This window comes from Microcebus murinus, unplaced genomic scaffold (genome assembly GCF_040939455.1).
Source record: "Microcebus murinus isolate Inina unplaced genomic scaffold, M.murinus_Inina_mat1.0 scaf046_hap2_Mmur4.0, whole genome shotgun sequence".
NCBI lineage: Eukaryota > Metazoa > Chordata > Mammalia > Primates > Cheirogaleidae > Microcebus > Microcebus murinus.
The window spans coordinates 1-26098 of NW_027438992.1; the positions used below are offsets into that span (position 1 = coordinate 1).

A 26098-nucleotide genomic window follows, 5' to 3' on the forward strand; every position below is an offset into this window, starting at 1 on the left:
CCTGCCTGACGGGGCTCCTCCGTCGCCTGGGCCTTCCAAGGGCTTGGTGTGGACGCTGGTTCCAGGACGCCCTCCCAGGAACCCGGTAGCAGGGCGGCCGCAGCGTCTCGCGCCACCCAACCGTCCGCCGGCCGGCGGCCGTCGCTAAGTGGCCTGCGGGGGACGTGCCCCCACTGTGGGGCGGGCGCCCAGCCTGGTGTCTTCTCTGAGGCCCCGTGGCTGCTTTTCCCCCCCCGCAAGGGGAGAGCCGCGGAGGTGGGGACCGCCTCCTCGTGGGGACGTACACCCAGCTCTCCACGTCGGATTCCGGGGCTCTCTGTCCTGCCAGAAGGCCCAGCTGGCCTGCGGGTCCTTAGAGTGGCAAAAACATCCGAAAACTGAGATTGAGGGTCCGGTGGTTGTCTGCACTTTTGTGCTGGGCACCCCAGGGAGGCCCGGGGGCTGGCTGGACAACGCGGTCTGCTGGGCGGGGGGGGGGTTTGGAGGAGCAACTGATGCCCTTTGCACTTTGGGTAGCAAGTGTCTGAGGTGTCTCTGAGCCCTGCGCCATGTCGGGGGTGGGGGTGGGAGGTCGGGGGGGGGTGGAGGAGCAGGAGGAGGAGGAGGAGGAGGAGGTGGGAAGGGCCGTGGCCTGCAGTCGTGTTCCCGGGGTGGCTTCTTCCACAGGCTGCTTGGCCTGGGCTCCCTGCACCTGGGCCTTTGGAGGACTGGCCCTGTGCTTGCCAACGCTTCCCCTGCAGGGACCCAGAGCTGGGAGGTTGCATCTCTCAGCCCTGGGTCGGGCAGAGCCCCAGCGGGCCATGCCCACAACCTCTCTCAGCACGGGTCCCCCAGAAGGCTCCTTTGGGACCAGGATTCTCTTGCGGGTGACTCTTTAAGGTCTGGCCCCTGGATGGAGGGGCACCAGGAGTAGAGGAGCAGGAAGGGGAAGGGGGTGGCCGTGCGAGGGGACACTTTCAGGCCAAGTCCCAGCTTCAGCCTGATCCTCCTGGGAACCCCGGGGTGTACGTCACACCTCCTGGTTGTCCCGCTCTGAGACAAGGAGCCGGGCTTCGCATTCCCCCAGCAGCCAGTCGTGGGCTGAGGACACCTGGGGCGTTGGGAACTCCCTGGCTTCTCCTTGGCTTAACATCTGGAGCTGCTTGTGAATCGCGCCGCCACACACACCCGAGTGCAGGTGTCTTCTGCACAGACTGCGGGCCTCGCTCTTCTGAATGCCGCTAGCTCGCCACCCACCCACGGGTGAACCTGGTCAGGGTACTTTCTCTCGGGGGCAGACTCTGATCCTGGCGGGCTACCGGTGTCTCTGTTTGCTCGTTTCTTTCTTCCATTTCGGGAAAGGCTTCCTTACTGGGTGTGGAAATCTCCTATGCCTTTCCTCGCCTATTCTGTCAGCTTTAAAATTCTCTTTCAGTTGCCACCCTCACAGATGGATTAGGAAACTCTTTCCGGTGCACTCATTAGTGAAATGACCTCAATGAAGCTGGAATCCAATATCTAATCGCCGATTTTTAGCGAGTCCACACGCCAGGGGGGTCGGGGTCCAATGCAGCCCCGGCCAGGCCCAGGCCCCTTGGACTGGGCCACAGGAGGACACAGAGGAGGGTCCCGGCCCCCACGGTCGCGTTGCCGGCAGTTCTCCAAGGGCTTGGGCGTTTTCCAGAGGTAGGAGATGGAGGGGACTGATTTCTTCAGCGCCCCACTAACCACGCCACCCCACCCATGGGACACATCCCTAGAGAGAGAGAGAGACGCCCCATACACTCGCTCCCCTCCCCCATGCGCTGTGCCCCAGCCCGGGCCCGGGGGAATAGGCGGCAGCCCACCCACAGGGTGGGGGGCGCAGCTGAAAGGGGTTGTCGGGGAGGGCGGCCCCTGCCTGGGGTCAAAGGGCGGGCGACCCGCGCGTGCGCAATCGGCGGCGGCGGCGGGGGCGGCCACGAGCTGGGGGTGGGCCAGGCGAGGAGAGGAAGGGGGCTGGAAGGTCTCCACCTTGGCGAGTCCAGCCGTGGAGGCGCATCTTGTGTGAGTGTGAGTGAGTGAGTGTGAGTGTGAGTGTGTGTGTGTGTGTGTGTGTGTGTATAGAGAGACAGCCCCCCACCCCGGCCCGCCGCTCCCTGCCCGCCCCGCCCCACCCCGCCTGTCACCCCCGTCCCTCGGAGCCCGCCGGACCCGGCCGGTGAACTCAACAGGCCCGCCCGGTGCGGGTCAGCGCTGGCGCGGGGCCTGGGGCGGGAGGAGGCGGCGGGAAAGCGCAGAGAGGCTCGGCTTCTTGAGCGGGGCAGGGGCGCCCTCCGCCGTCTAGGGCCACACCACCCTGAACGCGCCCGATCTCGTCTGGTCTCAGAAGCTAAGCAGGGTCGGGCCTGGTTAGTACTTGGATGGGAGACCGCCTGGGAATACCGGGTGCCGTAGGCTTCTTCTTTTTTTTTTTTTTTTTTTGTTTTGCCTCTTGTTCTGTCCCCTCTCTGGGAGCGAGGCGGCGGCCCGGGGCGGGGGTCACCCCCACCCTCAGCGCCCGCCGCGGTGCCTGGCGCCCCAGCCCGCACCGTGGGGCCTCCTCTTGTCCCAAGCCGCGACACCGCCGTCACGCGGCAGCATGCGTGGCTTCTGGACTGTCAGGTCTCAGACCAAAGGTCTGCTCCGTGGGAACCGACACGCTGGAGGAAACCTTGAGAGTCTGAGAGGGGAGGGAGTTCCAGAAGAAGGCCAGGATGTCATTTTGAGGGAGTATGTGACCAGAACTCGTCCCGTTGCTTTTGGGGTTCTATGGGCTACACGTAGGAATCTTTGGTGGTGGCACCTGATGTTGGGGGATCCGGAGTCACACCCAGACCTGCCCCACAGGCCTCCTTTTACTTTTCTCTTCGGATTCATTATGTTTAAAAAGTGTCTCTTATCTCTATGATTGCATTTTCTTTTCTCTCTCTTTTCAAGCAGATGATGGGAGTCCAAGTATTAAGGTGACATGTGTTGCCCGTGCCCCCCTCCCCCCTGTGTTCTTATTCATTAACCTCTGATGTTGTTCCAGCGTATTGTGGGGGTACCAATGTTAAGGTCGGGTACGTTGCCCTCTCCCAGCCTCCCCCCTCGGGTCAGAGCCTCAAGTGCGCCCATCCCCCAGTCGGTGCGCACCCACCCCATTCCTAATGGAGGTGTATGCCCATCCCCTCCCCCCACCCGCCCGACACCCACCCGATGAAGGTGATTCCTCTGTGTCCACTTGGGTGTCCGTCGGTTCGTACCCATTTGCTGGTGAGCGCGAGCACGTGGTGCTCGTGTGTCCATTCTTGGGCTACCTGGCTTACTGGAACGGGTTCCAGCTCTGGCCAGGAGAACCACGAGAGGTGCCCTCTCACCGCTGCTCCTCCTAGCTGAATAGCACTCCGTGGTGTCCACGCGCCACATTTCATTTACGCACTCGTGGGTCGATGGGCACTCGGGTCGCTTCCAGGTCTTTGCGATTGTGACTTGTGCCCTGACTCTAACCCTAACCCTTACCCAGCCCCGTCTCCTCCTCGGCCCCTGCCTGACTGACTCCTTCCCGCCCGGCCTGTCACCTGTCACCGTCCTCTGCCCCTGCCTGACACGCTCCTCCCCGCCCGGGCCGTCACCGTCCTCGGCCCCTGCCTGACGGGGCTCCTCCGTCGCCTGGGCCTTCCAAGGGCTTGGTGTGGACGCTGGTTCCAGGACGCCCTCCCAGGAACCCGGTAGCAGGGCGGCCGCAGCGTCTCGCGCCACCCAACCGTCCGCCGGCCGGCGGCCGTCGCTAAGTGGCCTGCGGGGGACGTGCCCCCACTGTGGGGCGGGCGCCCAGCCTGGTGTCTTCTCTGAGGCCCCGTGGCTGCTTTTCCCCCCCCCCGCAAGGGGAGAGCCGCGGAGGTGGGGACCGCCTCCTCGTGGGGACGTACACCCAGCTCTCCACGTCGGATTCCGGGGCTCTCTGTCCTGCCAGAAGGCCCAGCTGGCCTGCGGGTCCTTAGAGTGGCAAAAACATCCGAAAACTGAGATTGAGGGTCCGGTGGTTGTCTGCACTTTTGTGCTGGGCACCCCAGGGAGGCCCGGGGGCTGGCTGGACAACGCGGTCTGCTGGGCGGGGGGGGGGTTTGGAGGAGCAACTGATGCCCTTTGCACTTTGGGTAGCAAGTGTCTGAGGTGTCTCTGAGCCCTGCGCCATGTCGGGGGTGGGGGTGGGAGGTCGGGGGGGGGGTGGAGGAGCAGGAGGAGGAGGAGGAGGAGGAGGTGGGAAGGGCCGTGGCCTGCAGTCGTGTTCCCGGGGTGGCTTCTTCCACAGGCTGCTTGGCCTGGGCTCCCTGCACCTGGGCCTTTGGAGGACTGGCCCTGTGCTTGCCAACGCTTCCCCTGCAGGGACCCAGAGCTGGGAGGTTGCATCTCTCAGCCCTGGGTCGGGCAGAGCCCCAGCGGGCCATGCCCACAACCTCTCTCAGCACGGGTCCCCCAGAAGGCTCCTTTGGGACCAGGATTCTCTTGCGGGTGACTCTTTAAGGTCTGGCCCCTGGATGGAGGGGCACCAGGAGTAGAGGAGCAGGAAGGGGAAGGGGGTGGCCGTGCGAGGGGACACTTTCAGGCCAAGTCCCAGCTTCAGCCTGATCCTCCTGGGAACCCCGGGGTGTACGTCACACCTCCTGGTTGTCCCGCTCTGAGACAAGGAGCCGGGCTTCGCATTCCCCCAGCAGCCAGTCGTGGGCTGAGGACACCTGGGGCGTTGGGAACTCCCTGGCTTCTCCTTGGCTTAACATCTGGAGCTGCTTGGGAATCGCGCCGCCACACACACCCGAGTGCAGGTGTCTTCTGCACAGACTGCGGGCCTCGCTCTTCTGAATGCCGCTAGCTCGCCACCCACCCACGGGTGAACCTGGTCAGGGTACTTTCTCTCGGGGGCAGACTCTGATCCTGGCGGGCTACCGGTGTCTCTGTTTGCTCGTTTCTTTCTTCCATTTCGGGAAAGGCTTCCTTACTGGGTGTGGAAATCTCCTATGCCTTTCCTCGCCTATTCTGTCAGCTTTAAAATTCTCTTTCAGTTGCCACCCTCACAGATGGATTAGGAAACTCTTTCCGGTGCACTCATTAGTGAAATGACCTCAATGAAGCTGGAATCCAATATCTAATCGCCGATTTTTAGCGAGTCCACACGCCAGGGGGGTCGGGGTCCAATGCAGCCCCGGCCAGGCCCAGGCCCCTTGGACTGGGCCACAGGAGGACACAGAGGAGGGTCCCGGCCCCCACGGTCGCGTTGCCGGCAGTTCTCCAAGGGCTTGGGCGTTTTCCAGAGGTAGGAGATGGAGGGGACTGATTTCTTCAGCGCCCCACTAACCACGCCACCCCACCCATGGGACACATCCCTAGAGAGAGAGAGAGACGCCCCATACACTCGCTCCCCTCCCCCATGCGCTGTGCCCCAGCCCGGGCCCGGGGGAATAGGCGGCAGCCCACCCACAGGGTGGGGGGCGCAGCTGAAAGGGGTTGTCGGGGAGGGCGGCCCCTGCCTGGGGTCAAAGGGCGGGCGACCCGCGCGTGCCCAATCGGCGGCGGCGGCGGCGGCGGCCACGAGCTGGGGGTGGGCCAGGCGAGGAGAGGAAGGGGGCTGGAAGGTCTCCACCTTGGCGAGTCCAGCCGTGGAGGCGCATCTTGTGTGAGTGTGAGTGAGTGAGTGTGAGTGTGAGTGTGTGTGTGTGTGTGTGTGTGTGTGTATAGAGAGACAGCCCCCCACCCCGGCACGCCGCTCCCTGCCCGCCCCGCCCCACCCCGCCTGTCACCCCCGTCCCTCGGAGCCCGCCGGACCCGGCCGGTGAACTCAACAGGCCCGCCCGGTGCGGGTCAGCGCCGGCGCGGGGCCTGGGGCGGGAGGAGGCGGCGGGAAAGCGCAGAGAGGCTCGGCTTCTTGAGCGGGGCAGGGGCGCCCTCCGCCGTCTAGGGCCACACCACCCTGAACGCGCCCGATCTCGTCTGGTCTCGGAAGCTAAGCAGGGTCGGGCCTGGTTAGTACTTGGATGGGAGACCGCCTGGGAATACCGGGTGCCGTAGGCTTCTTTTTTTTTTTTTTTTTTTTTTTGTTTTGCCTCTTGTTCTGTCCCCTCTCTGGGAGCGAGGCGGCGGCCCGGGGCGGGGGTCACCCCCACCCTCAGCGCCCGCCGCGGTGCCTGGCGCCCCAGCCCGCACCGTGGGGCCTCCTCTTGTCCCAAGCCGCGACACCGCCGTCACGCGGCAGCATGCGTGGCTTCTGGACTGTCAGGTCTCAGACCAAAGGTCTGCTCCGTGGGAACCGACACGCTGGAGGAAACCTTGAGAGTCTGAGAGGGGAGGGAGTTCCAGAAGAAGGCCAGGATGTCATTTTGAGGGAGTATGTGACCAGAACTCGTCCCGTTGCTTTTGGGGTTCTATGGGCTTCACGTAGGAATCTTTGGTGGTGGCACCTGATGTTGGGGGATCCGGAGTCACACCCAGACCTGCCCCACAGGCCTCCTTTTACTTTTCTCTTCGGATTCATTATGTTTAAAAAGTGTCTCTTATCTCTATGATTGCATTTTCTTTTCTCTCTCTTTTCAAGCAGATGATGGGAGTCCAAGTATTAAGGTGACATGTGTTGCCCGTGCCCCCCTCCCCCCTGTGTTCTTATTCATTAACCTCTGATGTTGTTCCAGCGTATTGTGGGGGTACCAATGTTAAGGTCGGGTACGTTGCCCTCTCCCAGCCTCCCCCCTCGGGTCAGAGCCTCAAGTGCGCCCATCCCCCAGTCGGTGCGCACCCACCCCATTCCTAATGGAGGTGTATGCCCATCCCCTCCCCCCACCCGCCCGACACCCACCCGATGAAGGTGATTCCTCTGTGTCCACTTGGGTGTCCGTCGGTTCGTACCCATTTGCTGGTGAGCGCGAGCACGTGGTGCTCGTGTGTCCATTCTTGGGCTACCTGGCTTACTGGAACGGGTTCCAGCTCTGGCCAGGAGAACCACGAGAGGTGCCCTCTCACCGCTGCTCCTCCTAGCTGAATAGCACTCCGTGGTGTCCACGCGCCACATTTCATTTACGCACTCGTGGGTCGATGGGCACTCGGGTCGCTTCCAGGTCTTTGCGATTGTGACTTGTGCCCTGACTCTAACCCTAACCCTTACCCAGCCCCGTCTCCTCCTCGGCCCCTGCCTGACTGACTCCTTCCCGCCCGGCCTGTCACCTGTCACCGTCCTCTGCCCCTGCCTGACACGCTCCTCCCCGCCCGGGCCGTCACCGTCCTCGGCCCCTGCCTGACGGGGCTCCTCCGTCGCCTGGGCCTTCCAAGGGCTTGGTGTGGACGCTGGTTCCAGGACGCCCTCCCAGGAACCCGGTAGCAGGGCGGCCGCAGCGTCTCGCGCCACCCAACCGTCCGCCGGCCGGCGGCCGTCGCTAAGTGGCCTGCGGGGGACGTGCCCCCACTGTGGGGCGGGCGCCCAGCCTGGTGTCTTCTCTGAGGCCCCGTGGCTGCTTTTCCCCCCCCCCGCAAGGGGAGAGCCGCGGAGGTGGGGACCGCCTCCTCGTGGGGACGTACACCCAGCTCTCCACGTCGGATTCCGGGGCTCTCTGTCCTGCCAGAAGGCCCAGCTGGCCTGCGGGTCCTTAGAGTGGCAAAAACATCCGAAAACTGAGATTGAGGGTCCGGTGGTTGTCTGCACTTTTGTGCTGGGCACCCCAGGGAGGCCCGGGGGCTGGCTGGACAACGCGGTCTGCTGGGCGGGGGGGGGGTTTGGAGGAGCAACTGATGCCCTTTGCACTTTGGGTAGCAAGTGTCTGAGGTGTCTCTGAGCCCTGCGCCATGTCGGGGGTGGGGGTGGGAGGTCGGGGGGGGGGTGGAGGAGCAGGAGGAGGAGGAGGAGGAGGAGGTGGGAAGGGCCGTGGCCTGCAGTCGTGTTCCCGGGGTGGCTTCTTCCACAGGCTGCTTGGCCTGGGCTCCCTGCACCTGGGCCTTTGGAGGACTGGCCCTGTGCTTGCCAACGCTTCCCCTGCAGGGACCCAGAGCTGGGAGGTTGCATCTCTCAGCCCTGGGTCGGGCAGAGCCCCAGCGGGCCATGCCCACAACCTCTCTCAGCACGGGTCCCCCAGAAGGCTCCTTTGGGACCAGGATTCTCTTGCGGGTGACTCTTTAAGGTCTGGCCCCTGGATGGAGGGGCACCAGGAGTAGAGGAGCAGGAAGGGGAAGGGGGTGGCCGTGCGAGGGGACACTTTCAGGCCAAGTCCCAGCTTCAGCCTGATCCTCCTGGGAACCCCGGGGTGTACGTCACACCTCCTGGTTGTCCCGCTCTGAGACAAGGAGCCGGGCTTCGCATTCCCCCAGCAGCCAGTCGTGGGCTGAGGACACCTGGGGCGTTGGGAACTCCCTGGCTTCTCCTTGGCTTAACATCTGGAGCTGCTTGGGAATCGCGCCGCCACACACACCCGAGTGCAGGTGTCTTCTGCACAGACTGCGGGCCTCGCTCTTCTGAATGCCGCTAGCTCGCCACCCACCCACGGGTGAACCTGGTCAGGGTACTTTCTCTCGGGGGCAGACTCTGATCCTGGCGGGCTACCGGTGTCTCTGTTTGCTCGTTTCTTTCTTCCATTTCGGGAAAGGCTTCCTTACTGGGTGTGGAAATCTCCTATGCCTTTCCTCGCCTATTCTGTCAGCTTTAAAATTCTCTTTCAGTTGCCACCCTCACAGATGGATTAGGAAACTCTTTCCGGTGCACTCATTAGTGAAATGACCTCAATGAAGCTGGAATCCAATATCTAATCGCCGATTTTTAGCGAGTCCACACGCCAGGGGGGTCGGGGTCCAATGCAGCCCCGGCCAGGCCCAGGCCCCTTGGACTGGGCCACAGGAGGACACAGAGGAGGGTCCCGGCCCCCACGGTCGCGTTGCCGGCAGTTCTCCAAGGGCTTGGGCGTTTTCCAGAGGTAGGAGATGGAGGGGACTGATTTCTTCAGCGCCCCACTAACCACGCCACCCCACCCATGGGACACATCCCTAGAGAGAGAGAGAGACGCCCCATACACTCGCTCCCCTCCCCCATGCGCTGTGCCCCAGCCCGGGCCCGGGGGAATAGGCGGCAGCCCACCCACAGGGTGGGGGGCGCAGCTGAAAGGGGTTGTCGGGGAGGGCGGCCCCTGCCTGGGGTCAAAGGGCGGGCGACCCGCGCGTGCCCAATCGGCGGCGGCGGCGGCGGCGGCCACGAGCTGGGGGTGGGCCAGGCGAGGAGAGGAAGGGGGCTGGAAGGTCTCCACCTTGGCGAGTCCAGCCGTGGAGGCGCATCTTGTGTGAGTGTGAGTGAGTGAGTGTGAGTGTGAGTGTGTGTGTGTGTGTGTGTGTGTGTGTATAGAGAGACAGCCCCCCACCCCGGCACGCCGCTCCCTGCCCGCCCCGCCCCACCCCGCCTGTCACCCCCGTCCCTCGGAGCCCGCCGGACCCGGCCGGTGAACTCAACAGGCCCGCCCGGTGCGGGTCAGCGCCGGCGCGGGGCCTGGGGTGGGAGGAGGCGGCGGGAAAGCGCAGAGAGGCTCGGCTTCTTGAGCGGGGCAGGGGCGCCCTCCGCCGTCTAGGGCCACACCACCCTGAACGCGCCCGATCTCGTCTGGTCTCGGAAGCTAAGCAGGGTCGGGCCTGGTTAGTACTTGGATGGGAGACCGCCTGGGAATACCGGGTGCCGTAGGCTTCTTTTTTTTTTTTTTTTTTTTTTGTTTTGCCTCTTGTTCTGTCCCCTCTCTGGGAGCGAGGCGGCGGCCCGGGGCGGGGGTCACCCCCACCCTCAGCGCCCGCCGCGGTGCCTGGCGCCCCAGCCCGCACCGTGGGGCCTCCTCTTGTCCCAAGCCGCGACACCGCCGTCACGCGGCAGCATGCGTGGCTTCTGGACTGTCAGGTCTCAGACCAAAGGTCTGCTCCGTGGGAACCGACACGCTGGAGGAAACCTTGAGAGTCTGAGAGGGGAGGGAGTTCCAGAAGAAGGCCAGGATGTCATTTTGAGGGAGTATGTGACCAGAACTCGTCCCGTTGCTTTTGGGGTTCTATGGGCTACACGTAGGAATCTTTGGTGGTGGCACCTGATGTTGGGGGATCCGGAGTCACACCCAGACCTGCCCCACAGGCCTCCTTTTACTTTTCTCTTCGGATTCATTATGTTTAAAAAGTGTCTCTTATCTCTATGATTGCATTTTCTTTTCTCTCTCTTTTCAAGCAGATGATGGGAGTCCAAGTATTAAGGTGACATGTGTTGCCCGTGCCCCCCTCCCCCCTGTGTTCTTATTCATTAACCTCTGATGTTGTTCCAGCGTATTGTGGGGGTACCAATGTTAAGGTCGGGTACGTTGCCCTCTCCCAGCCTCCCCCCTCGGGTCAGAGCCTCAAGTGCGCCCATCCCCCAGTCGGTGCGCACCCACCCCATTCCTAATGGAGGTGTATGCCCATCCCCTCCCCCCACCCGCCCGACACCCACCCGATGAAGGTGATTCCTCTGTGTCCACTTGGGTGTCCGTCGGTTCATACCCATTTGCTGGTGAGCGCGAGCACGTGGTGCTCGTGTGTCCATTCTTGGGCTACCTGGCTTACTGGAACGGGTTCCAGCTCTGGCCAGGAGAACCACGAGAGGTGCCCTCTCACCGCTGCTCCTCCTAGCTGAATAGCACTCCGTGGTGTCCACGCGCCACATTTCATTTACGCACTCGTGGGTCGATGGGCACTCGGGTCGCTTCCAGGTCTTTGCGATTGTGACTTGTGCCCTGACTCTAACCCTAACCCTTACCCAGCCCCGTCTCCTCCTCGGCCCCTGCCTGACTGACTCCTTCCCGCCCGGCCTGTCACCTGTCACCGTCCTCTGCCCCTGCCTGACACGCTCCTCCCCGCCCGGGCCGTCACCGTCCTCGGCCCCTGCCTGACGGGGCTCCTCCGTCGCCTGGGCCTTCCAAGGGCTTGGTGTGGACGCTGGTTCCAGGACGCCCTCCCAGGAACCCGGTAGCAGGGCGGCCGCAGCGTCTCGCGCCACCCAACCGTCCGCCGGCCGGCGGCCGTCGCTAAGTGGCCTGCGGGGGACGTGCCCCCACTGTGGGGCGGGCGCCCAGCCTGGTGTCTTCTCTGAGGCCCCGTGGCTGCTTTTCCCCCCCCGCAAGGGGAGAGCCGCGGAGGTGGGGACCGCCTCCTCGTGGGGACGTACACCCAGCTCTCCACGTCGGATTCCGGGGCTCTCTGTCCTGCCAGATGGCCCAGCTGGCCTGCGGGTCCTTAGAGTGGCAAAAACATCCGAAAACTGAGATTGAGGGTCCGGTGGTTGTCTGCACTTTTGTGCTGGGCACCTCAGGGAGGCCCGGGGCTGGCTGGACAACGCGGTCTGCTGGGCGGGGGGGGGGGTTTGGAGGAGCAACTGATGCCCTTTGCACTTTGGGTAGCAAGTGTCTGAGGTGTCTCTGAGCCCTGCGCCATGTCGGGGGTGGGGGTGGGAGGTCGGGGGGGGTGGAGGAGCAGGAGGAGGAGGAGGAGGAGGAGGTGGGAAGGGCCGTGGCCTGCAGTCGTGTTCCCGGGGTGGCTTCTTCCACAGGCTGCTTGGCCTGGGCTCCCTGCACCTGGGCCTTTGGAGGACTGGCCCTGTGCTTGCCAACGCTTCCCCTGCAGGGACCCAGAGCTGGGAGGTTGCATCTCTCAGCCCTGGGTCGGGCAGAGCCCCAGCGGGCCATGCCCACAACCTCTCTCAGCACGGGTCCCCCAGAAGGCTCCTTTGGGACCAGGATTCTCTTGCGGGTGACTCTTTAAGGTCTGGCCCCTGGATGGAGGGGCACCAGGAGTAGAGGAGCAGGAAGGGGAAGGGGGTGGCCGTGCGAGGGGACACTTTCAGGCCAAGTCCCAGCTTCAGCCTGATCCTCCTGGGAACCCCGGGGTGTACGTCACACCTCCTGGTTGTCCCGCTCTGAGACAAGGAGCCGGGCTTCGCATTCCCCCAGCAGCCAGTCGTGGGCTGAGGACACCTGGGGCGTTGGGAACTCCCTGGCTTCTCCTTGGCTTAACATCTGGAGCTGCTTGTGAATCGCGCCGCCACACACACCCGAGTGCAGGTGTCTTCTGCACAGACTGCGGGCCTCGCTCTTCTGAATGCCGCTAGCTCGCCACCCACCCACGGGTGAACCTGGTCAGGGTACTTTCTCTCGGGGGCAGACTCTGATCCTGGCGGGCTACCGGTGTCTCTGTTTGCTCGTTTCTTTCTTCCATTTCGGGAAAGGCTTCCTTACTGGGTGTGGAAATCTCCTATGCCTTTCCTCGCCTATTCTGTCAGCTTTAAAATTCTCTTTCAGTTGCCACCCTCACAGATGGATTAGGAAACTCTTTCCGGTGCACTCATTAGTGAAATGACCTCAATGAAGCTGGAATCCAATATCTAATCGCCGATTTTTAGCGAGTCCACACGCCAGGGGGGTCGGGGTCCAATGCAGCCCCGGCCAGGCCCAGGCCCCTTGGACTGGGCCACAGGAGGACACAGAGGAGGGTCCCGGCCCCCACGGTCGCGTTGCCGGCAGTTCTCCAAGGGCTTGGGCGTTTTCCAGAGGTAGGAGATGGAGGGGACTGATTTCTTCAGCGCCCCACTAACCACGCCACCCCACCCATGGGACACATCCCTAGAGAGAGAGAGAGACGCCCCATACACTCGCTCCCCTCCCCCATGCGCTGTGCCCCAGCCCGGGCCCGGGGGAATAGGCGGCAGCCCACCCACAGGGTGGGGGGCGCAGCTGAAAGGGGTTGTCGGGGAGGGCGGCCCCTGCCTGGGGTCAAAGGGCGGGCGACCCGCGCGTGCGCAATCGGCGGCGGCGGCGGGGGCGGCCACGAGCTGGGGGTGGGCCAGGCGAGGAGAGGAAGGGGGCTGGAAGGTCTCCACCTTGGCGAGTCCAGCCGTGGAGGCGCATCTTGTGTGAGTGTGAGTGAGTGAGTGTGAGTGTGAGTGTGTGTGTGTGTGTGTGTGTGTGTATAGAGAGACAGCCCCCCACCCCGGCCCGCCGCTCCCTGCCCGCCCCGCCCCACCCCGCCTGTCACCCCCGTCCCTCGGAGCCCGCCGGACCCGGCCGGTGAACTCAACAGGCCCGCCCGGTGCGGGTCAGCGCTGGCGCGGGGCCTGGGGCGGGAGGAGGCGGCGGGAAAGCGCAGAGAGGCTCGGCTTCTTGAGCGGGGCAGGGGCGCCCTCCGCCGTCTAGGGCCACACCACCCTGAACGCGCCCGATCTCGTCTGGTCTCAGAAGCTAAGCAGGGTCGGGCCTGGTTAGTACTTGGATGGGAGACCGCCTGGGAATACCGGGTGCCGTAGGCTTCTTCTTTTTTTTTTTTTTTTTTTTGTTTTGCCTCTTGTTCTGTCCCCTCTCTGGGAGCGAGGCGGCGGCCCGGGGCGGGGGTCACCCCCACCCTCAGCGCCCGCCGCGGTGCCTGGCGCCCCAGCCCGCACCGTGGGGCCTCCTCTTGTCCCAAGCCGCGACACCGCCGTCACGCGGCAGCATGCGTGGCTTCTGGACTGTCAGGTCTCAGACCAAAGGTCTGCTCCGTGGGAACCGACACGCTGGAGGAAACCTTGAGAGTCTGAGAGGGGAGGGAGTTCCAGAAGAAGGCCAGGATGTCATTTTGAGGGAGTATGTGACCAGAACTCGTCCCGTTGCTTTTGGGGTTCTATGGGCTACACGTAGGAATCTTTGGTGGTGGCACCTGATGTTGGGGGATCCGGAGTCACACCCAGACCTGCCCCACAGGCCTCCTTTTACTTTTCTCTTCGGATTCATTATGTTTAAAAAGTGTCTCTTATCTCTATGATTGCATTTTCTTTTCTCTCTCTTTTCAAGCAGATGATGGGAGTCCAAGTATTAAGGTGACATGTGTTGCCCGTGCCCCCCTCCCCCCTGTGTTCTTATTCATTAACCTCTGATGTTGTTCCAGCGTATTGTGGGGGTACCAATGTTAAGGTCGGGTACGTTGCCCTCTCCCAGCCTCCCCCCTCGGGTCAGAGCCTCAAGTGCGCCCATCCCCCAGTCGGTGCGCACCCACCCCATTCCTAATGGAGGTGTATGCCCATCCCCTCCCCCCACCCGCCCGACACCCACCCGATGAAGGTGATTCCTCTGTGTCCACTTGGGTGTCCGTCGGTTCGTACCCATTTGCTGGTGAGCGCGAGCACGTGGTGCTCGTGTGTCCATTCTTGGGCTACCTGGCTTACTGGAACGGGTTCCAGCTCTGGCCAGGAGAACCACGAGAGGTGCCCTCTCACCGCTGCTCCTCCTAGCTGAATAGCACTCCGTGGTGTCCACGCGCCACATTTCATTTACGCACTCGTGGGTCGATGGGCACTCGGGTCGCTTCCAGGTCTTTGCGATTGTGACTTGTGCCCTGACTCTAACCCTAACCCTTACCCAGCCCCGTCTCCTCCTCGGCCCCTGCCTGACTGACTCCTTCCCGCCCGGCCTGTCACCTGTCACCGTCCTCTGCCCCTGCCTGACACGCTCCTCCCCGCCCGGGCCGTCACCGTCCTCGGCCCCTGCCTGACGGGGCTCCTCCGTCGCCTGGGCCTTCCAAGGGCTTGGTGTGGACGCTGGTTCCAGGACGCCCTCCCAGGAACCCGGTAGCAGGGCGGCCGCAGCGTCTCGCGCCACCCAACCGTCCGCCGGCCGGCGGCCGTCGCTAAGTGGCCTGCGGGGGACGTGCCCCCACTGTGGGGCGGGCGCCCAGCCTGGTGTCTTCTCTGAGGCCCCGTGGCTGCTTTTCCCCCCCCCGCAAGGGGAGAGCCGCGGAGGTGGGGACCGCCTCCTCGTGGGGACGTACACCCAGCTCTCCACGTCGGATTCCGGGGCTCTCTGTCCTGCCAGAAGGCCCAGCTGGCCTGCGGGTCCTTAGAGTGGCAAAAACATCCGAAAACTGAGATTGAGGGTCCGGTGGTTGTCTGCACTTTTGTGCTGGGCACCTCAGGGAGGCCCGGGGCTGGCTGGACAACGCGGTCTGCTGGGCGGGGGGCGGGGGTTTGGAGGAGCAACTGATGCCCTTTGCACTTTGGGTAGCAAGTGTCTGAGGTGTCTCTGAGCCCTGCGCCATGTCGGGGGTGGGGGTGGGAGGTCGGGGGGGGGTGGAGGAGCAGGAGGAGGAGGAGGAGGAGGAGGTGGGAAGGGCCGTGGCCTGCAGTCGTGTTCCCGGGGTGGCTTCTTCCACAGGCTGCTTGGCCTGGGCTCCCTGCACCTGGGCCTTTGGAGGACTGGCCCTGTGCTTGCCAACGCTTCCCCTGCAGGGACCCAGAGCTGGGAGGTTGCATCTCTCAGCCCTGGGTCGGGCAGAGCCCCAGCGGGCCATGCCCACAACCTCTCTCAGCACGGGTCCCCCAGAAGGCTCCTTTGGGACCAGGATTCTCTTGCGGGTGACTCTTTAAGGTCTGGCCCCTGGATGGAGGGGCACCAGGAGTAGAGGAGCAGGAAGGGGAAGGGGGTGGCCGTGCGAGGGGACACTTTCAGGCCAAGTCCCAGCTTCAGCCTGATCCTCCTGGGAACCCCGGGGTGTACGTCACACCTCCTGGTTGTCCCGCTCTGAGACAAGGAGCCGGGCTTCGCATTCCCCCAGCAGCCAGTCGTGGGCTGAGGACACCTGGGGCGTTGGGAACTCCCTGGCTTCTCCTTGGCTTAACATCTGGAGCTGCTGGGGAATCGTGCCGCCACACACACCCGAGTGCAGGTGTCTTCTGCACAGACTGCGGGCCTCGCTCTTCTGAATGCCGCTAGCTCGCCACCCACCCACGGGTGAACCTGGTCAGGGTACTTTCTCTCGGGGGCAGACTCTGATCCTGGCGGGCTACCGGTGTCTCTGTTTGCTCGTTTCTTTCTTCCATTTCGGGAAAGGCTTCCTTACTGGGTGTGGAAATCTCCTATGCCTTTCCTCGCCTATTCTGTCAGCTTTAAAATTCTCTTTCAGTTGCCACCCTCACAGATGGATTAGGAAACTCTTTCCGGTGCACTCATTAGTGAAATGACCTCAATGAAGCTGGAATCCAATATCTAATCGCCGATTTTTAGCGAGTCCACACGCCAGGGGGGTCGGGGTCCAATGCAGCCCCGGCCAGGCCCAGGCCCCTTGGACTGGGCCACAGGAGGACACAGAGGAGGGTCCCGGCCCCCACGGTCGCGTTGCCGGCAGTTCTCCAAGGGCTTGGGCGTTTTCCAGAGGTAGGAGATGGAGGGGACTGATTTCTTCAGCGCCCCACTAACCACGCCACCCCACCCATGGGACACATCCCTAGAGAGAGAGAGAGACGCCCCATACACTCGCTCCCCTCCCCCATGCGCTGTGCCCCAGCCCGGGCCCGGGGGAATAGGCGGCAGCCCACCCACAGGGTGGGGGGCGCAGCTGAAAGGGGTTGTCGGGGAGGGCGGCCCCTGCCTGGGGTCAAAGGGCGGGCGACCCGCGCGTGCCCAATCGGCGGCGGCGGCGGGGGCGGCCACGAGCTGGGGGTGGGCCAGGCGAGGAGAGGAAGGGGGCTGGAAGGTCTCCACCTTGGCGAGTCCAGCCGTGGAGGCGCATCTTGTGTGAGTGTGAGTGAGTGAGTGTGAGTGTGAGTGTGTGTGTGTGTGTGTGTGTGTGTATAGAGAGACAGCCCCCCACCCCGGCCCGCCGCTCCCTGCCCGCCCCGCCCCACCCCGCCTGTCACCCCCGTCCCTCGGAGCCCGCCGGACCCGGCCGGTGAACTCAACAGGCCCGCCCGGTGGGGGTCAGCGCCGGCGCGGGGCCTGGGGCGGGAGGAGGCGGCGGGAAAGCGCAGAGAGGCTCGGCTTCTTGAGCGGGGCAGGGGCGCCCTCCGCCGTCTAGGGCCACACCACCCTGAACGCGCCCGATCTCGTCTGGTCTCGGAAGCTAAGCAGGGTCGGGCCTGGTTAGTACTTGGATGGGAGACCGCCTGGGAATACCGGGTGCCGTAGGCTTCTTTTTTTTTTTTTTTTTTTTTTGTTTTGCCTCTTGTTCTGTCCCCTCTCTGGGAGCGAGGAGGCGGCCCGGGGCGGGGGTCACCCCCACCCTCAGCGCCCGCCGCGGTGCCTGGCGCCCCAGCCCGCACCGTGGGGCCTCCTCTTGTCCCAAGCCGCGACACCGCCGTCACGCGGCAGCATGCGTGGCTTCTGGACTGTCAGGTCTCAGACCAAAGGTCTGCTCCGTGGGAACCGACACGCTGGAGGAAACCTTGAGAGTCTGAGAGGGGAGGGAGTTCCAGAAGAAGGCCAGGATGTCATTTTGAGGGAGTATGTGACCAGAACTCGTCCCGTTGCTTTTGGGGTTCTATGGGCTACACGTAGGAATCTTTGGTGGTGGCACCTGATGTTGGGGGATCCGGAGTCACACCCAGACCTGCCCCACAGGCCTCCTTTTACTTTTCTCTTCGGATTCATTATGTTTAAAAAGTGTCTCTTATCTCTATGATTGCATTTTCTTTTCTCTCTCTTTTCAAGCAGATGATGGGAGTCCAAGTATTAAGGTGACATGTGTTGCCCGTGCCCCCCTCCCCCCTGTGTTCTTATTCATTAACCTCTGATGTTGTTCCAGCGTATTGTGGGGGTACCAATGTTAAGGTCGGGTACGTTGCCCTCTCCCAGCCTCCCCCCTCGGGTCAGAGCCTCAAGTGCGCCCATCCCCCAGTCGGTGCGCACCCACCCCATTCCTAATGGAGGTGTATGCCCATCCCCTCCCCCCACCCGCCCGACACCCACCCGATGAAGGTGATTCCTCTGTGTCCACTTGGGTGTCCGTCGGTTCGTACCCATTTGCTGGTGAGCGCGAGCACGTGGTGCTCGTGTGTCCATTCTTGGGCTACCTGGCTTACTGGAACGGGTTCCAGCTCTGGCCAGGAGAACCACGAGAGGTGCCCTCTCACCGCTGCTCCTCCTAGCTGAATAGCACTCCGTGGTGTCCACGCGCCACATTTCATTTACGCACTCGTGGGTCGATGGGCACTCGGGTCGCTTCCAGGTCTTTGCGATTGTGACTTGTGCCCTGACTCTAACCCTAACCCTTACCCAGCCCCGTCTCCTCCTCGGCCCCTGCCTGACTGACTCCTTCCCGCCCGGCCTGTCACCTGTCACCGTCCTCTGCCCCTGCCTGACACGCTCCTCCCCGCCCGGGCCGTCACCGTCCTCGGCCCCTGCCTGACGGGGCTCCTCCGTCGCCTGGGCCTTCCAAGGGCTTGGTGTGGACGCTGGTTCCAGGACGCCCTCCCAGGAACCCGGTAGCAGGGCGGCCGCAGCGTCTCGCGCCACCCAACCGTCCGCCGGCCGGCGGCCGTCGCTAAGTGGCCTGCGGGGGACGTGCCCCCACTGTGGGGCGGGCGCCCAGCCTGGTGTCTTCTCTGAGGCCCCGTGGCTGCTTTTCCCCCCCCGCAAGGGGAGAGCCGCGGAGGTGGGGACCACCTCCTCGTGGGGACGTACACCCAGCTCTCCACGTCGGATTCCGGGGCTCTCTGTCCTGCCAGATGGCCCAGCTGGCCTGCGGGTCCTTAGAGTGGCAAAAACATCCGAAAACTGAGATTGAGGGTCCGGTGGTTGTCTGCACTTTTGTGCTGGGCACCTCAGGGAGGCCCGGGGCTGGCTGGACAACGCGGTCTGCTGGGCGGGGGGCGGGGGTTTGGAGGAGCAACTGATGCCCTTTGCACTTTGGGTAGCAAGTGTCTGAGGTGTCTCTGAGCCCTGCGCCATGTCGGGGGTGGGGGTGGGAGGTCGGGGGGGGGTGGAGGAGCAGGAGGAGGAGGAGGAGGAGGAGGTGGGAAGGGCCGTGGCCTGCAGTCGTGTTCCCGGGGTGGCTTCTTCCACAGGCTGCTTGGCCTGGGCTCCCTGCACCTGGGCCTTTGGAGGACTGGCCCTGTGCTTGCCAACGCTTCCCCTGCAGGGACCCAGAGCTGGGAGGTTGCATCTCTCAGCCCTGGGTCGGGCAGAGCCCCAGCGGGCCATGCCCACAACCTCTCTCAGCACGGGTCCCCCAGAAGGCTCCTTTGGGACCAGGATTCTCTTGCGGGTGACTCTTTAAGGTCTGGCCCCTGGATGGAGGGGCACCAGGAGTAGAGGAGCAGGAAGGGGAAGGGGGTGGCCGTGCGAGGGGACACTTTCAGGCCAAGTCCCAGCTTCAGCCTGATCCTCCTGGGAACCCCGGGGTGTACGTCACACCTCCTGGTTGTCCCGCTCTGAGACAAGGAGCCGGGCTTCGCATTCCCCCAGCAGCCAGTCGTGGGCTGAGGACACCTGGGGCGTTGGGAACTCCCTGGCTTCTCCTTGGCTTAACATCTGGAGCTGCTGGGGAATCGTGCCGCCACACACACCCGAGTGCAGGTGTCTTCTGCACAGACTGCGGGCCTCGCTCTTCTGAATGCCGCTAGCTCGCCACCCACCCACGGGTGAACCTGGTCAGGGTACTTTCTCTCGGGGGCAGACTCTGATCCTGGCGGGCTACCGGTGTCTCTGTTTGCTCGTTTCTTTCTTCCATTTCGGGAAAGGCTTCCTTACTGGGTGTGGAAATCTCCTATGCCTTTCCTCGCCTATTCTGTCAGCTTTAAAATTCTCTTTCAGTTGCCACCCTCACAGATGGATTAGGAAACTCTTTCCGGTGCACTCATTAGTGAAATGACCTCAATGAAGCTGGAATCCAATATCTAATCGCCGATTTTTAGCGAGTCCACACGCCAGGGGGGTCGGGGTCCAATGCAGCCCCGGCCAGGCCCAGGCCCCTTGGACTGGGCCACAGGAGGACACAGAGGAGGGTCCCGGCCCCCACGGTCGCGTTGCCGGCAGTTCTCCAAGGGCTTGGGCGTTTTCCAGAGGTAGGAGATGGAGGGGACTGATTTCTTCAGCGCCCCACTAACCACGCCACCCCACCCATGGGACACATCCCTAGAGAGAGAGAGAGACGCCCCATACACTCGCTCCCCTCCCCCATGCGCTGTGCCCCAGCCCGGGCCCGGGGGAATAGGCGGCAGCCCACCCACAGGGTGGGGGGCGCAGCTGAAAGGGGTTGTCGGGGAGGGCGGCCCCTGCCTGGGGTCAAAGGGCGGGCGACCCGCGCGTGCGCAATCGGCGGCGGCGGCGGGGGCGGCCACGAGCTGGGGGTGGGCCAGGCGAGGAGAGGAAGGGGGCTGGAAGGTCTCCACCTTGGCGAGTCCAGCCGTGGAGGCGCATCTTGTGTGAGTGTGAGTGAGTGAGTGTGAGTGTGAGTGTGTGTGTGTGTGTGTGTGTGTGTATAGAGAGACAGCCCCCCACCCCGGCCCGCCGCTCCCTGCCCGCCCCGCCCCACCCCGCCTGTCACCCCCGTCCCTCGGAGCCCGCCGGACCCGGCCGGTGAACTCAACAGGCCCGCCCGGTGCGGGTCAGCGCCGGCGCGGGGCCTGGGGCGGGAGGAGGCGGCGGGAAAGCGCAGAGAGGCTCGGCTTCTTGAGCGGGGCAGGGGCGCCCTCCGCCGTCTAGGGCCACACCACCCTGAACGCGCCCGATCTCGTCTGGTCTCGGAAGCTAAGCAGGGTCGGGCCTGGTTAGTACTTGGATGGGAGACCGCCTGGGAATACCGGGTGCCGTAGGCTTCTTTTTTTTTTTTTTTTTTTTTTGTTTTGCCTCTTGTTCTGTCCCCTCTCTGGGAGCGAGGAGGCGGCCCGGGGCGGGGGTCACCCCCACCCTCAGCGCCCGCCGCGGTGCCTGGCGCCCCAGCCCGCACCGTGGGGCCTCCTCTTGTCCCAAGCCGCGACACCGCCGTCACGCGGCAGCATGCGTGGCTTCTGGACTGTCAGGTCTCAGACCAAAGGTCTGCTCCGTGGGAACCGACACGCTGGAGGAAACCTTGAGAGTCTGAGAGGGGAGGGAGTTCCAGAAGAAGGCCAGGATGTCATTTTGAGGGAGTATGTGACCAGAACTCGTCCCGTTGCTTTTGGGGTTCTATGGGCTACACGTAGGAATCTTTGGTGGTGGCACCTGATGTTGGGGGATCCGGAGTCACACCCAGACCTGCCCCACAGGCCTCCTTTTACTTTTCTCTTCGGATTCATTATGTTTAAAAAGTGTCTCTTATCTCTATGATTGCATTTTCTTTTCTCTCTCTTTTCAAGCAGATGATGGGAGTCCAAGTATTAAGGTGACATGTGTTGCCCGTGCCCCCCTCCCCCCTGTGTTCTTATTCATTAACCTCTGATGTTGTTCCAGCGTATTGTGGGGGTACCAATGTTAAGGTCGGGTACGTTGCCCTCTCCCAGCCTCCCCCCTCGGGTCAGAGCCTCAAGTGCGCCCATCCCCCAGTCGGTGCGCACCCACCCCATTCCTAATGGAGGTGTATGCCCATCCCCTCCCCCCACCCGCCCGACACCCACCCGATGAAGGTGATTCCTCTGTGTCCACTTGGGTGTCCGTCGGTTCGTACCCATTTGCTGGTGAGCGCGAGCACGTGGTGCTCGTGTGTCCATTCTTGGGCTACCTGGCTTACTGGAACGGGTTCCAGCTCTGGCCAGGAGAACCACGAGAGGTGCCCTCTCACCGCTGCTCCTCCTAGCTGAATAGCACTCCGTGGTGTCCACGCGCCACATTTCATTTACGCACTCGTGGGTCGATGGGCACTCGGGTCGCTTCCAGGTCTTTGCGATTGTGACTTGTGCCCTGACTCTAACCCTAACCCTTACCCAGCCCCGTCTCCTCCTCGGCCCCTGCCTGACTGACTCCTTCCCGCCCGGCCTGTCACCTGTCACCGTCCTCTGCCCCTGCCTGACACGCTCCTCCCCGCCCGGGCCGTCACCGTCCTCGGCCCCTGCCTGACGGGGCTCCTCCGTCGCCTGGGCCTTCCAAGGGCTTGGTGTGGACGCTGGTTCCAGGACGCCCTCCCAGGAACCCGGTAGCAGGGCGGCCGCAGCGTCTCGCGCCACCCAACCGTCCGCCGGCCGGCGGCCGTCGCTAAGTGGCCTGCGGGGGACGTGCCCCCACTGTGGGGCGGGCGCCCAGCCTGGTGTCTTCTCTGAGGCCCCGTGGCTGCTTTTCCCCCCCCGCAAGGGGAGAGCCGCGGAGGTGGGGACCGCCTCCTCGTGGGGACGTACACCCAGCTCTCCACGTCGGATTCCGGGGCTCTCTGTCCTGCCAGATGGCCCAGCTGGCCTGCGGGTCCTTAGAGTGGCAAAAACATCCGAAAACTGAGATTGAGGGTCCGGTGGTTGTCTGCACTTTTGTGCTGGGCACCTCAGGGAGGCCCGGGGCTGGCTGGACAACGCGGTCTGCTGGGCGGGGGGCGGGGGTTTGGAGGAGCAACTGATGCCCTTTGCACTTTGGGTAGCAAGTGTCTGAGGTGTCTCTGAGCCCTGCGCCATGTCGGGGGTGGGGGTGGGAGGTCGGGGGGGGGTGGAGGAGCAGGAGGAGGAGGAGGAGGAGGAGGTGGGAAGGGCCGTGGCCTGCAGTCGTGTTCCCGGGGTGGCTTCTTCCACAGGCTGCTTGGCCTGGGCTCCCTGCACCTGGGCCTTTGGAGGACTGGCCCTGTGCTTGCCAACGCTTCCCCTGCAGGGACCCAGAGCTGGGAGGTTGCATCTCTCAGCCCTGGGTCGGGCAGAGCCCCAGCGGGCCATGCCCACAACCTCTCTCAGCACGGGTCCCCCAGAAGGCTCCTTTGGGACCAGGATTCTCTTGCGGGTGACTCTTTAAGGTCTGGCCCCTGGATGGAGGGGCACCAGGAGTAGAGGAGCAGGAAGGGGAAGGGGGTGGCCGTGCGAGGGGACACTTTCAGGCCAAGTCCCAGCTTCAGCCTGATCCTCCTGGGAACCCCGGGGTGTACGTCACACCTCCTGGTTGTCCCGCTCTGAGACAAGGAGCCGGGCTTCGCATTCCCCCAGCAGCCAGTCGTGGGCTGAGGACACCTGGGGCGTTGGGAACTCCCTGGCTTCTCCTTGGCTTAACATCTGGAGCTGCTGGGGAATCGTGCCGCCACACACACCCGAGTGCAGGTGTCTTCTGCACAGACTGCGGGCCTCGCTCTTCTGAATGCCGCTAGCTCGCCACCCACCCACGGGTGAACCTGGTCAGGGTACTTTCTCTCGGGGGCAGACTCTGATCCTGGCGGGCTACCGGTGTCTCTGTTTGCTCGTTTCTTTCTTCCATTTCGGGAAAGGCTTCCTTACTGGGTGTGGAAATCTCCTATGCCTTTCCTCGCCTATTCTGTCAGCTTTAAAATTCTCTTTCAGTTGCCACCCTCACAGATGGATTAGGAAACTCTTTCCGGTGCACTCATTAGTGAAATGACCTCAATGAAGCTGGAATCCAATATCTAATCGCCGATTTTTAGCGAGTCCACACGCCAGGGGGGTCGGGGTCCAATGCAGCCCCGGCCAGGCCCAGGCCCCTTGGACTGGGCCACAGGAGGACACAGAGGAGGGTCCCGGCCCCCACGGTCGCGTTGCCGGCAGTTCTCCAAGGGCTTGGGCGTTTTCCAGAGGTAGGAGATGGAGGGGACTGATTTCTTCAGCGCCCCACTAACCACGCCACCCCACCCATGGGACACATCCCTAGAGAGAGAGAGAGACGCCCCATACACTCGCTCCCCTCCCCCATGCGCTGTGCCCCAGCCCGGGCCCGGGGGAATAGGCGGCAGCCCACCCACAGGGTGGGGGGCGCAGCTGAAAGGGGTTGTCGGGGAGGGCGGCCCCTGCCTGGGGTCAAAGGGCGGGCGACCCGCGCGTGCCCAATCGGCGGCGGCGGCGGCGGCGGCCACGAGCTGGGGGTGGGCCAGGCGAGGAGAGGAAGGGGGCTGGAAGGTCTCCACCTTGGCGAGTCCAGCCGTGGAGGCGCATCTTGTGTGAGTGTGAGTGAGTGAGTGTGAGTGTGAGTGTGTGTGTGTGTGTGTGTGTGTGTATAGAGAGACAGCCCCCCACCCCGGCCCGCCGCTCCCTGCCCGCCCCGCCCCACCCCGCCTGTCACCCCCGTCCCTCGGAGCCCGCCGGACCCGGCCGGTGAACTCAACAGGCCCGCCCGGTGCGGGTCAGCGCCGGCGCGGGGCCTGGGGCGGGAGGAGGCGGCGGGAAAGCGCAGAGAGGCTCGGCTTCTTGAGCGGGGCAGGGGCGCCCTCCGCCGTCTAGGGCCACACCACCCTGAACGCGCCCGATCTCGTCTGGTCTCGGAAGCTAAGCAGGGTCGGGCCTGGTTAGTACTTGGATGGGAGACCGCCTGGGAATACCGGGTGCCGTAGGCTTCTTTTTTTTTTTTTTTTTTTTTTTGTTTTGCCTCTTGTTCTGTCCCCTCTCTGGGAGCGAGGCGGCGGCCCGGGGCGGGGGTCACCCCCACCCTCAGCGCCCGCCGCGGTGCCTGGCGCCCCAGCCCGCACCGTGGGGCCTCCTCTTGTCCCAAGCCGCGACACCGCCGTCACGCGGCAGCATGCGTGGCTTCTGGACTGTCAGGTCTCAGACCAAAGGTCTGCTCCGTGGGAACCGACACGCTGGAGGAAACCTTGAGAGTCTGAGAGGGGAGGGAGTTCCAGAAGAAGGCCAGGATGTCATTTTGAGGGAGTATGTGACCAGAACTCGTCCCGTTGCTTTTGGGGTTCTATGGGCTACACGTAGGAATCTTTGGTGGTGGCACCTGATGTTGGGGGATCCGGAGTCACACCCAGACCTGCCCCACAGGCCTCCTTTTACTTTTCTCTTCGGATTCATTATGTTTAAAAAGTGTCTCTTATCTCTATGATTGCATTTTCTTTTCTCTCTCTTTTCAAGCAGATGATGGGAGTCCAAGTATTAAGGTGACATGTGTTGCCCGTGCCCCCCTCCCCCCTGTGTTCTTATTCATTAACCTCTGATGTTGTTCCAGCGTATTGTGGGGGTACCAATGTTAAGGTCGGGTACGTTGCCCTCTCCCAGCCTCCCCCCTCGGGTCAGAGCCTCAAGTGCGCCCATCCCCCAGTCGGTGCGCACCCACCCCATTCCTAATGGAGGTGTATGCCCATCCCCTCCCCCCACCCGCCCGACACCCACCCGATGAAGGTGATTCCTCTGTGTCCACTTGGGTGTCCGTCGGTTCGTACCCATTTGCTGGTGAGCGCGAGCACGTGGTGCTCGTGTGTCCATTCTTGGGCTACCTGGCTTACTGGAACGGGTTCCAGCTCTGGCCAGGAGAACCACGAGAGGTGCCCTCTCACCGCTGCTCCTCCTAGCTGAATAGCACTCCGTGGTGTCCACGCGCCACATTTCATTTACGCACTCGTGGGTCGATGGGCACTCGGGTCGCTTCCAGGTCTTTGCGATTGTGACTTGTGCCCTGACTCTAACCCTAACCCTTACCCAGCCCCGTCTCCTCCTCGGCCCCTGCCTGACTGACTCCTTCCCGCCCGGCCTGTCACCTGTCACCGTCCTCTGCCCCTGCCTGACACGCTCCTCCCCGCCCGGGCCGTCACCGTCCTCGGCCCCTGCCTGACGGGGCTCCTCCGTCGCCTGGGCCTTCCAAGGGCTTGGTGTGGACGCTGGTTCCAGGACGCCCTCCCAGGAACCCGGTAGCAGGGCGGCCGCAGCGTCTCGCGCCACCCAACCGTCCGCCGGCCGGCGGCCGTCGCTAAGTGGCCTGCGGGGGACGTGCCCCACTGTGGGGCGGGCGCCCAGCCTGGTGTCTTCTCTGAGGCCCCGTGGCTGCTTTTCCCCCCCCGCAAGGGGAGAGCCGCGGAGGTGGGGACCGCCTCCTCGTGGGGACGTACACCCAGCTCTCCACGTCGGATTCCGGGGCTCTCTGTCCTGCCAGATGGCCCAGCTGGCCTGCGGGTCCTTAGAGTGGCAAAAACATCCGAAAACTGAGATTGAGGGTCCGGTGGTTGTCTGCACTTTTGTGCTGGGCACCTCAGGGAGGCCCGGGGCTGGCTGGACAACGCGGTCTGCTGGGCGGGGGGGGGGGGTTTGGAGGAGCAACTGATGCCCTTTGCACTTTGGGTAGCAAGTGTCTGAGGTGTCTCTGAGCCCTGCGCCATGTCGGGGGTGGGGGTGGGAGGTCGGGGGGGGTGGAGGAGCAGGAGGAGGAGGAGGAGGTGGGAAGGGCCGTGGCCTGCAGTCGTGTTCCCGGGGTGGCTTCTTCCACAGGCTGCTTGGCCTGGGCTCCCTGCACCTGGGCCTTTGGAGGACTGGCCC

General features: G+C 63.7%; 7 non-coding genes across 7 annotated transcripts; all 7 read left to right on the forward strand.

Annotated features, from left to right (window-relative positions):
• The first annotated feature begins 2299 nt into the window (after positions 1 to 2299).
• Positions 2300 to 2418, forward strand: LOC142868899 (5S ribosomal RNA). The gene has a single exon (XR_012917758.1). It is a non-coding gene; the product is annotated as a 5S ribosomal RNA (ribosomal RNA).
• A 3511-nt stretch (positions 2419 to 5929) lies between these two features.
• On the forward strand, positions 5930 to 6048 carry LOC142868872 (5S ribosomal RNA). The gene has a single exon (XR_012917731.1). It is a non-coding gene; the product is annotated as a 5S ribosomal RNA (ribosomal RNA).
• A 3512-nt stretch (positions 6049 to 9560) lies between these two features.
• LOC142868883 (5S ribosomal RNA) lies at positions 9561 to 9679 on the forward strand. The gene has a single exon (XR_012917742.1). It is a non-coding gene; the product is annotated as a 5S ribosomal RNA (ribosomal RNA).
• A 3505-nt stretch (positions 9680 to 13184) lies between these two features.
• LOC142868900 (5S ribosomal RNA) lies at positions 13185 to 13303 on the forward strand. Its single transcript, XR_012917759.1, has one exon. It is a non-coding gene; the product is annotated as a 5S ribosomal RNA (ribosomal RNA).
• Positions 13304 to 16812: 3509 nt separating this feature from the next.
• On the forward strand, positions 16813 to 16931 carry LOC142868894 (5S ribosomal RNA). The gene has a single exon (XR_012917753.1). It is a non-coding gene; the product is annotated as a 5S ribosomal RNA (ribosomal RNA).
• Positions 16932 to 20438: 3507 nt separating this feature from the next.
• Positions 20439 to 20557, forward strand: LOC142868905 (5S ribosomal RNA). The gene has a single exon (XR_012917764.1). It is a non-coding gene; the product is annotated as a 5S ribosomal RNA (ribosomal RNA).
• Positions 20558 to 24064: 3507 nt separating this feature from the next.
• LOC142868908 (5S ribosomal RNA) lies at positions 24065 to 24183 on the forward strand. Its single transcript, XR_012917767.1, has one exon. It is a non-coding gene; the product is annotated as a 5S ribosomal RNA (ribosomal RNA).
• The last annotated feature ends 1915 nt before the right edge of the window (positions 24184 to 26098 follow it).